The 15659-nt window shown below is 44.9% G+C and overlaps 1 long non-coding RNA gene across 2 annotated transcripts in view; it reads left to right on the forward strand.

Annotated features, from left to right (window-relative positions):
- Window positions 1-15659, forward strand: part of LOC132025075 (uncharacterized) — a 356101-nt gene that overhangs the window by 315055 nt on the left and 25387 nt on the right. The window contains exon 4 of one of the 2 annotated variants that reach the window (XR_009406405.1): window positions 11654-11831. The exons of the other annotated variant lie outside the window; for it this stretch is intronic. This is a non-coding gene — a long non-coding RNA (uncharacterized LOC132025075). The remainder of the gene's footprint in view (window positions 1-11653; window positions 11832-15659) is intronic. 2 annotated transcript variants of the gene reach the window in all.

Consider the following 15659-nt stretch of genomic DNA (forward strand, 5'->3'; position numbering starts at 1 on the left):
CAGTGGGTTAAGCCGCTGCCTTCGGCTCGGGTCATGATCTCAGGGTCCTGGGATCGAGTCCCACATCGGGCTCTCTGCTCAGCAGGGAGCCTGCTTCCCTCTCTCTCTCTCTCTCTCTGCCTGCCTCTCTGCCTACTTGTGATCTCTCTCTGTCAAATAAATAAATACAATCTTAAAAAAAAAAAAAAAACAACCTAGAACAGAACTAACACATGATCCAGCAATCCTTCTTCTGGGTATATATCTAAAAGACTTGAAATCAGGATCTCGAAGAGATATTAGCCCACCTATGTTCATTGCAGTACTATTTATAATAACCAATCAATGTCCATTATGAACAGGTGCCATTCATCTGCTGTTTGCCGTTTACCACAGCATGCATGGACCTGGAGGACACTGTACTAAATGAAATCAACCAGTCACAGGAAGGACAAATACCACATGATTCCTCTTACATGAGGCATCTAAAATAGTCCAACTCATAGGAACCCAGAGTAGAATGGCGGTTGCCTGGGGAAAATGGAGTGTTGTTCTTCAATGGGCATAAAGTTTCAGTTATACCACATGAGTAAATTCTAGAGCTCTGTTGTACAAAATTGTGCCTATAATCAACAATACTGTATTGTGCACTTTTTAAGTGCATCTTTTTTTTCCCCCCAAAAAAAGGCCATCTACATGGAGGCTACTTCTTATCTCTGGACCTCAGTTTTCCCAGCTATAGAAGGACCAGGCTGGACTTAGTGATTGCTAACTGTAAACGTTAACATAAAAAAAAGTTCATTCTAAGTGGGCTCCTTGGTGTTTTGAAAGAGCAATGGGTCAAAAACGATGTAACGGTGAATTGTTAAGTGAAACTTTTAAAGATCTTAATATGAATTAAAAGGAGCAAGATTTCACTTGTTCTTACGGTTATTCCCCTGTCCCAATTAAAACAATAGTGCTAGAAGGAGGGAGTAACTTCCCCCTGTCTCATTGCCTATAAGCAACCTCTGTTAACATTTTGACATGTTTCCATTCAGGACTAGTTCCATGTTGCTTTTTTGGTTGTTTGTCTTTTTTTCCCCCCATAGTTAAGTTTATACCATGTGGGCACAATTTGGGGGGTCCTACTTTTAGTTAATCGTTTTTGGTAATCCAACAAATAAACATGTACGGATAACCCATTACGCACAAGGCGTAATGCCAAACGTTAAGGAAACGGAAATGAACAAGATGCAGTTCTAGCTCTAAAGAATCTCATAGCCTCGATGGGAAAATAGATAAGGAACCCAATAACTAAAACTGAGTGTAATAAGTTCTTTAGGAGAGGAAGCACACCTTCCTGTGGGACAGAAAAACTTCTCAGTGGTTACAAGGTCTTAAGTTGAAACAAGTATGAGAAAGCACATGGCTGCTTAGCAAAACATTCTATTTCATAAGTACTCTTACAGCCAAGTGTGAGCAAGAAACTAAGTTGTGGTTAATATGGTTGGGTGTCATATATTACCTTTTCTGGATCCTTCCTTTGTCTCTCTAGCCCTCCACTGGTGGCTGGAAAGGGAAGGGATAGTGGAAGCATAAGCAACCACCTTAGAACGATAGAGCAACAGGATAGGAGTCAGGTTCCTATAACAGTTCGCAACTGCTTGCACTTGGATCGATATACAAGAGAGAAAAAAAAAAAATCACCTACCTTGTTTAAAAGCCACTCCGATATTTGTGTCTTTGTTATAGCAGCTAGAACCTCAGTCTTACCTGCTGCAGGTGGCAGTAGATGGAGTCTAGAGAAGCAGTCAGGGAGGAGGGGGTCAGAGACAGAGGAACTCATAAGACGTTCTCAGATGTTTGAACTGAATCCTGAAGGCATGGGTGAGCTATTGAAGAGTTGTAGACAGGAGAGTGACATGATCTAGTTTGCATTTTGGGAAGATCTCTCTGGCTGCTTCATCAAGAATAGATCAGAGCCAGCAAGAATGGAGACAAAGAGGCCTGTTAGAAAGCTGTTGCCATCATCCAGGTGAGTGAAGTTAGTATAGTGACTACCATATTTGGAAGTTCCTGAAAATACTATAAGACATGTTTAGGAACACTGAATGTGGCAGTAGGAAAGAGAGTCAAACCTCCTCGGTTCTTTCTTGGACTCACTAACAGGAGGCACAAGAGGAAGATCATGATTTGGAGTTTGGAGGACGGTTGACCTTGGGATAAGAAGTTCAGCTTCCAAAGTGTTGAGTTTAAATGCCTGTAGGACCTTCAGATGGAGGCTTATAGATCTAGAATTCTTTCTGGATATCTGGGCTAGAGTTACAGACCTGGGAATCATTAGGGTAGAAATGGTCACCAAAGTCATAGGAACAAAGGAAACCATCAGGGAGAGAGCCAGCCATAAAACAAGGGGCCTGTGGCCAGAGCTGATGTTTAAGGGGAGCACTGGGGAAGAGGAAAGAACCTGCGCAAGAAACCCACAGAGCTTCTGAGAAGTGTGTGTCACCAAGACCAAGGGGAGGTGGTGGTGTAGATGACAGAGCCCAGCCATGCTAAATGTTACAGAGAGGCCAATTAAACTAGGAGCGCTAAGCATGGTGTTCTGTGAGCTGGGCATTTACTCAATACATGTTGGAGTGAATTGCTAATTGGTAAACCACTAAATTGATGCTGTTGTTTTTAACTTAATTGTTTGCTCTGTTTTGGTTTTCATTAGAAACAGCACATCTAAATTGTGTTTGTCGAGACAAAGTGGTAAACCCTGTCTATGTTAACTCTTGTTTCTTGGGCTAAGTAATGAACTTAAAACTTAAAAAAAAAAAAAAGAAAGAAAGAAAGAAAAGAAAAGAAAAAAAAGGAAAGAAACTTTGTTGTTTTGAGTGACTATAAAGGTACTATTTATTTACCAACAGGTTTTTGACAAATGCATATAAAAATAAAAGTAGAAAATAAAGCTCATGCCAGGCAAGGCAGATGGAGGCCAGTGGCGATTTCCTTTGGTCGCGGTCATGGTCCGTAGCAGCCACCCCCAGGAAAGAAGACTGGGAAGAGTGTGGGTTCAGGTGTGGAAGTCAGCATGGCAGTTTCAAATAACTGCTCTTTGCCTTCTGCGAGGCCAAGAGGCTTCTGAAACTCTGAGGAAAGCTTTGGACTTGCTCCCCAGAAAAATACCCAGAGAATTCATGCATACCATTTTGCATTCAATTTCTGTGGGACCCTGAGATGTCTGAGGACTTCCAAACTCAGAATTGTTTCCACGGAGAGCCGTGCCCCTCTTTTCACTAACTCCTGTGTGTTCCTGACAGAAATTGTCCACAAAGGCCGCTAAGTGCCTGGGCTGGGCCTTGTCGTCTCTCTGTCCCACAGCCTCAGAGACGTGGAGCTCGCTCGGGGCTTCTGACTTGCACCCACTCTCAACCACCACTGGCCTCACCAGTGAGATTCCTTTTCAGGCCAAAGGAACAGTTTGGAGCCACTGGAATCATCCTTTATTGTCACAGCCATTGTACGATGAGAAAACCAAGGATCAGAGATCTGCAGAGATGAGCAGTCCGTGAGTAACAGCAGAGCAGGGCTTTGAGTTCGAAGGTTCTGGGGACTCAAAGTTGCATGTTCCACCGTCACACACTGCCTCCTCTGCAAGGTATGCTGGTTTCCTCCAGATTCTCCACCTTCCCTTAATATCCATAGCCCTAATGCTCCCAGGTCTGTGGCTCACCATCCTCTACCCTACAGAACTGCTTGCTAGCCCTTTGGAGTCACTCGGCTGAATTGCTAGATTTGAGAATTGATATCATCCTGATTAGACATTTATTGGCCAGATTCCTTGTCTGTCAGAGTGCCAGCTGATAGGCTGACAGGCACAAGCTCCAACCCTGGGGACTGTCTGGTTTGAGCAGCGAGCCGTCCTGTTAGCGGCTGGCTGGCCCCACAGCCAAGCCTGGAAGGCTGGAGGGGAGGGTCGGAGTGGTGGGGGGGATCGCCAGATGACGGATAGGAGACAGCGAGTCTGCACAGGGCATAGGGAGGCTTTCTCTCCAGCTCTGGTTTTATTTATGCATCATTTAGACCCCAACGACTTCCCAAAATAATTTGATGTGGCTAATGGCTTAGGTTTATCTACTGTTTCAGTTTACAGAGCATAGCTGTTCAGTGATCAGATTTGAATCGTGGAAACATCTTTGGAAGTGGGTGATACAATTTCCATTTTACAGATAAAGAGCATTGAGGTCGGGGTAGGGAAAGTAATCTACCCAAGGTGACTGAAGTACGTAACAGTCAGAGCTGACACCCAAATTCGGGGCTACAGACTCTAAAATTGCTCTATTTGCACTATATATGCTGCTTCCCAACAAAGTGTACGTAGGAGGCAGGGGAGGGCTGAGTGCTTATAAGGAGGTGGGGTGTGTGTGCCAGGCCTAGGGCTGGTGTGGGGTTGCGGCAGCTGGGCTGAGAAATGTCTGTGCTGCCCCTGGGATTCTTGCTGGGATGCTGAGCCCCAGTGGAGTGACTACGTGCTGCTGCCTGGGCCTCTGAAGGCCTTTCCCTGGGCAAATATCATCTCAGCAGAGAGCTGGCTAGCTGGCCTAAGAAACGTAGCCAGGGCAGGAGACTGCTTCCCCAAGGGCTGTTGGAGCCTATGGGGGCTGCTCTTACTGCTCTCCTTCTCTAACTCAGCATGAAGGCCTGCTCACCATGAACTCTGAAATGCCTTGCCCTCTCTTCCCACCTGGACTTGTTCATGACCAAACCATTTTACCTAAGCTGGAGTCAGGAAAGAAGCCTTAGAAATCATTAGTTCTAATGCTTGATCTTTGACAGAAAGATCTTTGACAGAAACTGAGGATCAGAGCACGTGTTTTCTATACCGTTCTTCTAAGATCCTGTGTTCTGTAAGTGGTACTGCCAGGGCCCTTAGGCCATGTTCCCAAGCTTTGCCTTGCCATTATTGGCATCCTGCACTGACCTCAAATGGTCTGCCGTATCCCCTGCACCAGCTAGAACCTTGACTTGCCTACACTTTAACAAGTGTCACAAGGCTGGGAGCTCTCCCACAGCCCCAGCCTATGGTAGTCTAGCTGGAGGCAAGGGTGTGTTGCCAAAATCCCAGTCCGAAATAGCCAGATGTCTTTGACCTATCCCATTAGACAGAGAATGAGGTCAGCTTTAGGGAAGGCAGAATGCTGGGATAGAAAATCCCTTCCTCCAATCCCTTCAGATCCCTTAGTATTTGAGTAAGGCACATGGGGTTTTACCATAAGAAATAGTCTGAGATTCTTGCAACAATGTATCCCAGTCCTTTCAAATGAGTCCCTGGTCTGCCAATAATTCTCCCTTTGCTTTTGGGTGCATCAGGGTTAAGCCCCAGCTGAGGTCAAATGCACTTCAGTCCTCTTATCTCACGTTGGAGGGGCCGCAAGGAAGAATTAGGAATCACACACTGCACAAAGGTGTTGCAAGACTGAAAACTAGAGGAAAATGGACTAAAAGGAGATATGGTATCCTGCAAACACGCTGTACAGTGGACTGTCGCTGTTCACATCCTCGTAATGTATCAAACCGCCCCCCGCCAAGAGTGGCAAAACCCTGGAAAAGGTAAAACTGATGGTTAGGGAATTCTTTTTTTGGAAAAATGCCCCTTCTTCAAACACATAATTAGTGATTTAGTTTGCCTAGTTAGAAAAAAAAAATTAGTTGTTTAAAATGGTTTAAAGTGTACCAATATTTACCAAATGCAGGATTATGCACGTAGCACCATGTTGAGTTCTGTAGATTCAGAGGCAAGAAAAGTGACTGAGTGTGTACCCTCCACGAGCTCATTTTAACGGGGGGATGACACATGGACGCATAATCACGGTCCAGTATCACGAGGCTGGAGATAGAAATAAACATCATTTCTATCAGGAGTCAGGGAAGACTTGCCCGAGAAGCTGATGGCTGAAGGGCTCTCAGGGCTGGTGTAAGAAGATGGGGTTGGGGGGCACTGAAGGTATTATTGGTTAAGAGTTTTTGCAAAGGCACAAGAGCAAGAAGCTACCTGCATTTAGGACTGGGAATATGAAATGGGAGGGAGGACCAGTGACTGGAAGTGATACTGGAGAGGCAGGCAGGGGCCTGGCAATGACACTGCGCGTATGTCCAGCCAGTTATTATTATTATTATTATTTTACTCCGACTGTAAAGAAACCAGGGAATTTTCACCTTTTCAATATAAGCTGTTGAACTGAGGAGCTAGCATTTGTCTTTATATGTTGTATTATTGCTATTGCTATTAATATTAGGATCTTAGGGGCGCCTGGGAGGCTCAGTAGGTTAAAGCGTCTGCCTTCGGCTCAGGTCGTGATCCCAGGGTACTTGGATGGGGCCCCACATTGAGCTCTCTGCTCAGCAGGGAGCCTGCTTCCCCCTCTCTCTCTGCCTGCCTCTCTGCCTACTTGTGATCTCTCTCCGTCAAATAAATAAATAAAATCTTTAAAAATATATATTAGGATCTTAAAATGACAAGTTAGTTTTTTCGGGATTCATTTTAAAATGTACAAACTGGAGAATTCAAACTTTTATGGAGTAAAATTCTATGGGTTTTGAAATGCATAGAGTCATGTATCCACTGCCACAGTTTCATCTTCCAAAAATGTTCACTCACGTTGCCCCTTGGTAGTCAGTCCCTACTCCCTCCCCAACCCTGTTCTCTAGCTCTATAGTTTTGCCTTTTCCAGAATGTCATACAGATGGAATCCTATAGTATGCAGACAGGCAAGTTGTTAACACGAAAAAGAAATGATAGAATTTGTACCTTTTTGAGTTCAAGAATTGGAATGTTTTGTTTTGTTGAGATTTATTTATTTATTTTAAGGGAGCAAGGTGGGGGTGGGGGGCAGGAGCAGAGGGAGAGAGACTCTCAAGCAGACTCCCTGCTGAGCTTGGAGCCCATGCGGGGCTGGATCTCAAGAGCCTGAGATCATGACCTAAGCCTAAACCAAGAGACTGATGTTTAAACCACCGCTGCCCAGGCACCCCTGGAATGTTTTAATAAAGTGGGAGGAGAGAGAAAATCATTATGATGGGTGAAAAGTTAGTGACTATTGAAAACATGGCTTTCTAGCCTTCCTCCACATTATTGATAAAAAGGTTGAGCAGGGCGCCTGGGTGGCTCAGTGGGTTAAATAAAAACTTTGCCTTTGACTCAGGTCATGATCCCAGGGTCATGCGATAGAGTCCCGCATCGGGCTCTCTGCTCAGCAGGGAGCCTACTTCCTCCTCTCTCTCCCTGCTTCTCTGCCTACTTGTGATCTTTGTCTGTCAAATAAATAAATAAAACCTTTAAAAAAAAAAAAAAGGTTGAGCAAGAAAATGTCTAAATCTGGATCCTTTTGCAGACCTCGTGAGCCTCCATCCAGGCTGTCATTGTTAGTAACCTACACTTTATGGACGTATTTGTTAACTCTCCAGTGTGTCTCAGCTCTCCAGTCGGTTCCTCTTCATGCACTTGCACGAATAGATTGCTGACTTGGGCAAATGCCTTGCTGAGGTTCACTGGCACCCACTAAAGAAATTCCCTGATCTGTTCTTTTATCAAAAAAGAGAATAAATATGGTTCAGTTGCATTGGTGGGGCATCGGTGCCAGTTCTTGGTGATCATAGGTCTCTGGGCTATGATGAAAGAACTTCCAAGTTCTAGCTCTAGGCACTGTTGTGAGAACCAGCAAGTTTCCATAGGCTGGCAGCTGGTGTAGGCGGATAAAGGAGTCTAAGAAGCCAGGAGAGCAAGCAAGCCTGTGATGGAGAAATTGTACATGGTGTCAGCCTCCAAAGTTACAGAGGGCTCTATCCGATCAATTGTATCTGAGGGCTGAAGCTTTAATGAAGGGAGAAAAGGGATCATTTTCATATAATGCTATTATCATTTTTATGTTGTGGGAGGTTTATTAATAAATTAGAATTTATGAGGAAGAATCAATTCTGGATTATTCTTGTGGTTTTAAAAATCTTGGATTTTTGTGGTTTATGAAAAAGCTATTAGACATAATACATTATCATGGTAAAACCTTCCCATCAGAAAGATAAAAGGCGACAAATAAAAGCCTCTCCCTTTCCTTCTCTTCCTATTAGCATTCCCCAGCATTAATTTTCTTGCATATTCTTACAGACTTTTCTGTATATATACAAATATATACATTTCTTCTTGGATCAAATGGGATTATATCATGCAGTACTGTCACTTGCTTTTTACTGTGTGGTGTCTTAGTGTGTGTCAGACACCATCCTGGGTTAGAACACAGAGCTTAACCTGCTGTTTTTTAAACAGCTGCATGATATTCCATAGTATCTGTGCACCATAATTTATTCTGATGGGTCTCCTTCGGAAAGAGATTTAGATTACTTTCTTTCCTTTCTATCCCAAATAATGCCTCTGTGAGCATCCTCATATGTCTGTCTCCTTTACTCTTTGCAGGGGGCTGCCAAGGATCAGCATGAAGGAAAACAGTTTCTCAAATTCAAGTCCGTCTATGCTCAAATGCTCTTGTCTTTTGTTGATATGGTGCTTCTCTCATAGGGTTCAGCCCCCATTTGAAATGAATCTTTTAATAAGTCCGACCTTTTTGTTTGTTTGTTTCTCTCTTTTTAAGCATTTCCTCTCTGAAAGACCTCATGCAGCCCCATAGGTTTTTTCTTGAAGACTTCATGTTTTTCTTCATCACTGATCTGCATCTTTTTTTAAGCATAAATACTCACAATAGCCTCAGATAGGTTAACCTTTATAGAATCTAAAATTGGGGACGCTGTTTATCTGATGACCTCTTCGGTGCCGTCTCTCTGGACTGAGGATCCTGAGTGGGCTTTGAACCTGGCTGGGCAGTGGGCTTTAGATAGAAGAAAGAATAAAAAAGAAATAATTTTCACATTTCTAGCAGGAGTGTTATGGAGCTTCAACTTCCCATCAGCTGGGGGAGGAGGAGAGGCTGGGAAGTCTGCCACAATATTTGGCATAGCTGGGCTTCCAGATTGTATCTATTTTTGTAGCTGCACAAGTTGGGAGGAGATTAGAAGGATAGTCAAATTTCCTGCTCCAGGTTGTAAATTGATCAAGAGGTGGAGGGAGCACTAGACTGGGAGGCAGAAGATCTGGTTCGTGTTTCCAGATTTCCCAGATATTAATAATAGGACCTCAGAAGAGGCTCTTCCCTTCTCCAAACCACCTTCCCCTCAGCTCTGCACAAGGGAGGTTGGATTAGTTGGCTTCAACGCCTCTCCAGCTCTAATATTTTCTTGCTCTGAAGTTCTAGGAGCGCTTACCCCATTTTAAAACAATTTCATAAGCCGTGAGAATGTTTATTCATGTATCCAAAAATTAATTAGGAGTATCTCTGTTAATAAATAAATGTAGAGGTGAATTCAAAGTCAAATCTTCATTCCTGTGTGCTCTGTCTCAAAGCTTTGCTTCTAGCAATAATTAGATGGGGCTGAGTGGCCGGGCACACTTACGGAAGGCCCTAGAACCATATGGGAGCTTCCAGACAAAACCATCCAGATGCGTCAGAAGCAAAGAAGACTGTCTGGGCCCCCAAGGGAAGCTATGGGGTGGGCGGGTCTGCTCAAGGCTGCACAGGTGAATGACTGGTTCCTTTTTTTGAGGGCTCTCTCTCAGAGCAGACAATTTAGACAGGACTCACTCTAGCACATGTATACCTCAGTTTCCCTCAGACGTGTGGGACTGAGGGCACCTCTAGGCCCAGCCCCTCCTGAGCTCATCTCTCTGAGTCTCTCCAGAGGCAACAGCCACACTGGCCCCTTCTGGGAGAGCCTTGCAGCTCCTCAGTGCTTCCAGGATCGCGCTCGCTTGAGGCAGACCTTGTGCAGTCGATGATGACGGTGCATTCTTCAGAGATTGTACTAAGAAGACCTTCTAGCTCTCCGGGACCATTTGACCTGTTCAGAAACTGCCAGGCCCTGTGGAGCAGATTTCTCTTCTTTTTTGTTTTTGTTTTGTTTGCGGGTTTTTTGGGGGGTTGGCGGGAGAGGAGGTCTATAAGGCAACTCATACACGATGCCTTTTAGCAACACTAGAAAAAAATTCACTAAGCATTCAATATTTCTATTGAAATAACATATTCTCTGCTAAAGAAAAGAATGGTATGGAAAAAGAAAGGCTCAAATGCCAATCACTAAAAAAAAATCAATAACAGTAACAGTATGTATAATTACAAGCAGTGTATTAAATACCTCCATAATGCGAGCTCCGTAGGGTCAAGAACTTGCCTGTCTTGTTACATGTTGTGTCTCCAGCTTTCTAGCAGTAGCTGGTGTATGGTAGTTCCCAGTCAGTGCTTACTATAATTCAGTGGGTATTGTTTTTGTTCCCATTTTACAGATAAGGTAACTGAGGCTTAAGGGTTAAAAGATTGTCTTGCCTAAAGACACAAAGCTAAGAAGTGCCAGAGCTGTGATGCTTCCTCCAAATTGGACTGTACTGGCATCATTCTAAGGGAAGTAAGTCGGAAAGAGAGAGACAAATACTGTATGATCTCATATGTGAAATTAAAGGAGAAAAAGCCAATTTAGCAGAAACAGCAGAACAGTTGCTAGGGGCTGAGGGTGGGAGAAATAGGGGGCTTCAGTCAAAGTGTACAAACTTCCAGTGATAAGCTGAATAAATTCCAGGGATCTCATGTTCAGCATGATAATTACATTTAACAATACTGTAACATGTATTTGAATAGTTGCTAACAGAGTGGATCTTAAATGACCCTTCTCAACACACATCAAATTGTAATTATGGGAGTTGAGGATGTGATAACTAACCTTGCTGTGGTAATCACTTTGCAGTATGTACTGTATCAAATCATCACATTGTATATCTTAAATTTATACAATGTTATGTCAATTATATCTTGATAAAGCTGGGGGGGAAGCTAATGGAACCTATCACGCATCATAAAAATAATTAAAAATTTTTACCCTAATTTTACCAGCAGAATAAAAGTTGAAGTGGCAAGAAAAAAAACAAAAACAAAAAAGCTTCTGAGGCTCCCACATGTCCTTTCATGCTCCTAGGTCATTTCAAGCAGCTCTAGGTGACACATCAATCCTGTTTCTTCCATCTATGATGAATGATGGTTTGTTGACTTGCCTAAGTAATCACCTCTCGTAAGTTTCCACCCCAGCAAAAATTCCACTGGGTAAAACTAGGTTTTTCTCTAGAAATCAACGACATCCCACATATGACCACTGTAGGGTATGTGAAATTGGAAAATAGGGAAGTAGAATTTACTGCTTTCTTCAGAATTATTATTGTTATAATTTCCAAGCAGGATGCTGATCGCCTGGAGAGTTTTAGGATTACTAACTTTCTCGTGAAAATCTTATGAATGTTGGGTGTCAGAAATATCTACAAAGCGATTCTCTGAAGGCTGGCGTATATTTTGAAGGAGACTTATCAGAAACCACATTCCCCACCTTGCTCCTAAAATGCTAATTTGATGTGCACACTTACCCAGTCGATGACTGATCCGCTCGGTGGCTGATTGATCCTTGGTATCACCCCCACGCTGCCGCTCCTCACTGAAAACGCAGGGACAATAATCAAATGTTAAGTTTCTCAAGGACCTTTCTTCCTGAGAAAATCAAACCACTTGCCCTTTGTTATCTCAATGATCTCCAAAGCAATTTTTGTTTTTACCTCCATTTTCAGAGAGCTACCTGTGACGGGAAGAAAACCAGAACTTAGGTTACCAGACCTGGCGTGACTCTTGCTCTGTCACTGGGAGGATTCATAAAAATCACGTTCCTGCTCCTTTCCAGGAAAATGCAATTACCTGCCTCAAGGACTGCTAGGGTGGCTGGATGACCCGGCCTGTGTAAATAAAAAGGTAATAAACGCTATAAGGGAATTGCCGAGAGCCAGCTCAGTGTGCCTGGGAGAGGAGTCTCAGGAGCCCACTGCCCTGTGTGTGTGTTTGGGGCGGGGAGGGGGTATCCCAACTCTGTCACATATTTACTGTGTGGCTTTGGGCAAGTTCCCACACCTCTCTGGGCTCCAGCTTCCCCGTCTGGATTAAGGAGATAATAACACGACACCTGCCTTCATGGAGTTATGATGATTCAAGGAGATAAGGCACGTAAAGTTTAGTGCTCCCTTAAAGGGTCCTGGGAAACAGTGGGCGTTCCTGAGGAACAAACAAGATGTGTCACGCACAAGTCTGTGTAGACCGTAAAATGCCGCACATACGTTCATTCAGCGAGGAGCCATTGAGCTGAGGAGTCTACAGAGATGCTCAGACAAAAGCCCCCACCGTCCAGGACTGCTGATTGCTGCTGGGGTCAGAAGCGAGAGAGCAAATAATCGGAGTGGGGTGGGCAGTGAATGAGTGGATGAGAGCATTCGGCTTCTTGGAGAGAGACTCTAGTCTGGCCAAGGAACCTTCCTTCTGGCTACAATAATCTTTGAAGCACACTTTATTGTTTGCAAAGCACTTTCCCAAACTGTCTCGATATTACTCCCTACCTTAGCTGTACCATAGGGCGGAGTGGGCGGAAATATGTTGCCTTGGAGGGTAGTGGGGAGGCTGGAGGCGAAGTGGCTTTCACTGGGGCTCTCTGCTTAGCGGTGATGGAGCGTGGGCTCCCTCTTCCTCCTCCTCCCCAAGCCGTGCTAGGGAGCATCTGTCCCAGGCCAGATCTTGTCAGTGTTCTTGGGCATTTTCTCTAGTTCTTTGCAGTACCATAATGGTTGTGAGATCCGGGGCTGCTCGCTGGAAACTGTGTGTTTGGGGAGGAAGGGAGCTGGCAGAAAGGAAGCAGGGCCAGGAATCTCATCACACTGTGAGCTGCCCAGGGACGGGGGCAGAGGTTCGGGGGGTCTCTGCATATCACAGATATTCGCCTCTGCAACTCTTCATTTCCTCATTGGTGAAATGGGCTAATAAAGGTCTCCTTATCACTCTGGTCTGTTGTAAGGATTAAAAGACATAAACCATCAATGGACCTTCATAGTTGCGGTCCCTAAAATGATTGAGTCCTTCTGCCTTCTCACATTTCCTGGACCCCCCTAAGAACATCCCCCTCAATCCACACAGGCACCCCCACGTGGGCCTCATCTGCAGGTCCTGAGGGGACGGAAGGAGAGGGAAATATCCTTCTCCCTGACCCCATGAAACACGCACCTGTGTTCATCTCTCGGCTCTGATCGAGGAAAGGGAACTGGCCTCTCTTACCTTTTCTTGACCTCTGATTCCTCCTTTCTCTATCCCTGCCCCAACCCACAGGTCATATGTCATAGAAATGTCATAGAATCGTGCCTTTTAGCAGGGATCACAACCCGGAGGTCAGCTGGACCAGCTGTCCTTGTGTTTACTGTCTGCACATTCAGATTTTCCTTTCACGCATTTGAGCGCTCATCTTCCAAGGAACCCCCTGGGGTCAAACACCAGGATGAAGTCATCCTTTGCCATCTTGACAGGGCTGCTGCTTGAATAACTCTGATGACAAGGTGGCGTAAGTTTTGATACTATTATATTACGTAGATGGTGTTTCCTGCTTATAAGAATAGCACTAAGACACTGTTGAGTTAAGAGACCAGGAAAACAGGCTTCAGTCGGCAGGAATTTAGATCTTGGGATGAGCCCTTGGGCTGACTGCTGGTCTCACCCACGGTCCCTTCAGGAGGAGACAGCCAGGGCGGCCCCCATCTCTCTCTGCCATGGTCCTGGGCAGCGCCTCAGGCATCGGTGGCCAAGCAACCCGGCTAATCCGACCACAGTCGATCGTAGTGTGGAGGGCCCTTGACCACAGGCAGCCAGTCTCTAGCCTGGCCAATGACAAATGAGGCACCATAGGGAAAAATTGGATAAATCAGATTTTTTTTTTTTTCTCTCTGGGAGTTTAAGGAAGAGTTTCACGAATTAGCCACTCATTTTTGGAGCCAGCAGAGTAAGACCCATGGAGAGAAGCAGAGACAGAAACAGAACTCAGCTAAATAGGGAGGCCTAGGCTAGGGATCCGCTATTTCTACTATTGATGGTGTCAGCCGGCTCTGAACCCTGAGCAACTTGCCAATTCTGAACAATTCTGTTCCCGCCTCTACCCGGCCCCTCCTCTTCTTTCTGGTGAGTCTGCCTGGAAATCTTTTTCCTCCATTTCCTTGGGGCTTGGCCCAGGGTGATGATCTTGGTTTCTTTACTTCCACTTGTGTCCTTTCAGTAAGCTGTGCATCCCTTCAAGTGACCAGAGTGTCTCAATCTTCATATCAACAGTGTCAAACCGTCACCTGCCAGTGAGCCCCCTCTCCTCGCTAGAGGGGACAAGACGACAGAGAAGCAGACCTGTGCTGTCTGGAGCACACTGTCCACTGACAGCCTTGCAGGGCAGCCTTCCCAGGCCACCCCCCTGAAAACGGCAGCCTGTCCCCTCCCCGGCCAGTGACCCCAGCAGGGCCCCTTGTGATGTCTTCACAGAACTTATCATCAGCGAATAGGATCTTTGTGTTCATTTCCTGTTGCTACCGTAACAAGTAACTACAAACTTAGTGGCTTTAAACAATGTGCATTTATTCTCTTACAGTTCTGGAGGTCAGATGTCAGAAACAAGTCTTATGGGATGTTGGCAGTGGTGGCTCCTTCTGGAAGCTCTGGGGGAGGATCTGTTCCTTGCCTTTGTTGGCTTCTAGAGGCTGCCCACATCTCTTGGTTTGTGTCCCCCTCGTCCTGGAGCCTTTTCTCCCTTTGTCTCCATCATCACATCACCCTCTCAGCTGTCTGCTGTTCCTGTATCCCTCTTATAAGGTGTTCTGCATTGGCATTTAGGGCCCGTTGGAGTAATCCAGGATGATCTCCCCATCTCAAAACCCTAAATCATATCAGCAAAGCCCCTTTTTTGCTATGGAAGGTCACATTCACAGGTTCCAGGGATTAGGACAGAGACATCCTTAGGGACCATTATGGAACCTCCCACAATCTTGTTCATATATTTGTTTACTTGTTTGCATTTTTTCCTCTCCTTTCCACCCTCAGGAAAATAGACTTTCTGTGGGAGCAGGGGCTCCCTCACCACTGTATACCCAGGGCTTGGGGTAGGGTCTGGTATAGAGCGGATGCTGGTAAATGGCTGTTGAATGTATAAATAGATGAATTAATGAAATGGCAGAATTTTTAACTTCCAGAGACTCCTTTGGCCTCAAATCTTAAAAGAGAATATGGTCTTTGGATCTTTTAAGCCAGTATTTCTCAACCAAAGTGTGCTGCAGGGGGCTGTTTCTGCAAGATGCCTTATGAAAAAAAATCCTATGATAAGTCAAATAAGTGGGAGTTGCCTCACTGTATCACGTTAGAGATGTTTGGTGCACATTCATGCGTAAAGTCTCCGAAAAGTCCTCAGTAAAGGAACGTCATGAATTGGTTGTATAATCCAACAACTCTAAAGCTTTCAGTAAAACACTATTTTAGTAAGAGTTATTCTTTTCCTTGCTGTACCCCTTCATCATGCGCCATAAAATGGATATTCAAGGAATTCATGATGGGAAATGCTGCTTTCGCTGTCGGACTAAGCCTTTTTGTCTTCTGAACTTGTTGGCATCTTTTCTCTCTTCCCCGCCCTCCTCTTCCTTTCCTTTCCCTTCCCCCACTTCTTCTAGTTTTTCTCCTTCTTCTTCTTCTTCTTCTTCTTCTTCTTCTTCTTCTTCTTCTTCTTCTTCTTCTTCTTCT

The sequence above is a fragment of the Mustela nigripes genome, chromosome 9, assembly GCF_022355385.1.
Source record: "Mustela nigripes isolate SB6536 chromosome 9, MUSNIG.SB6536, whole genome shotgun sequence".
In the NCBI taxonomy this organism is placed as follows: Eukaryota; Metazoa; Chordata; class Mammalia; order Carnivora; family Mustelidae; genus Mustela; species Mustela nigripes.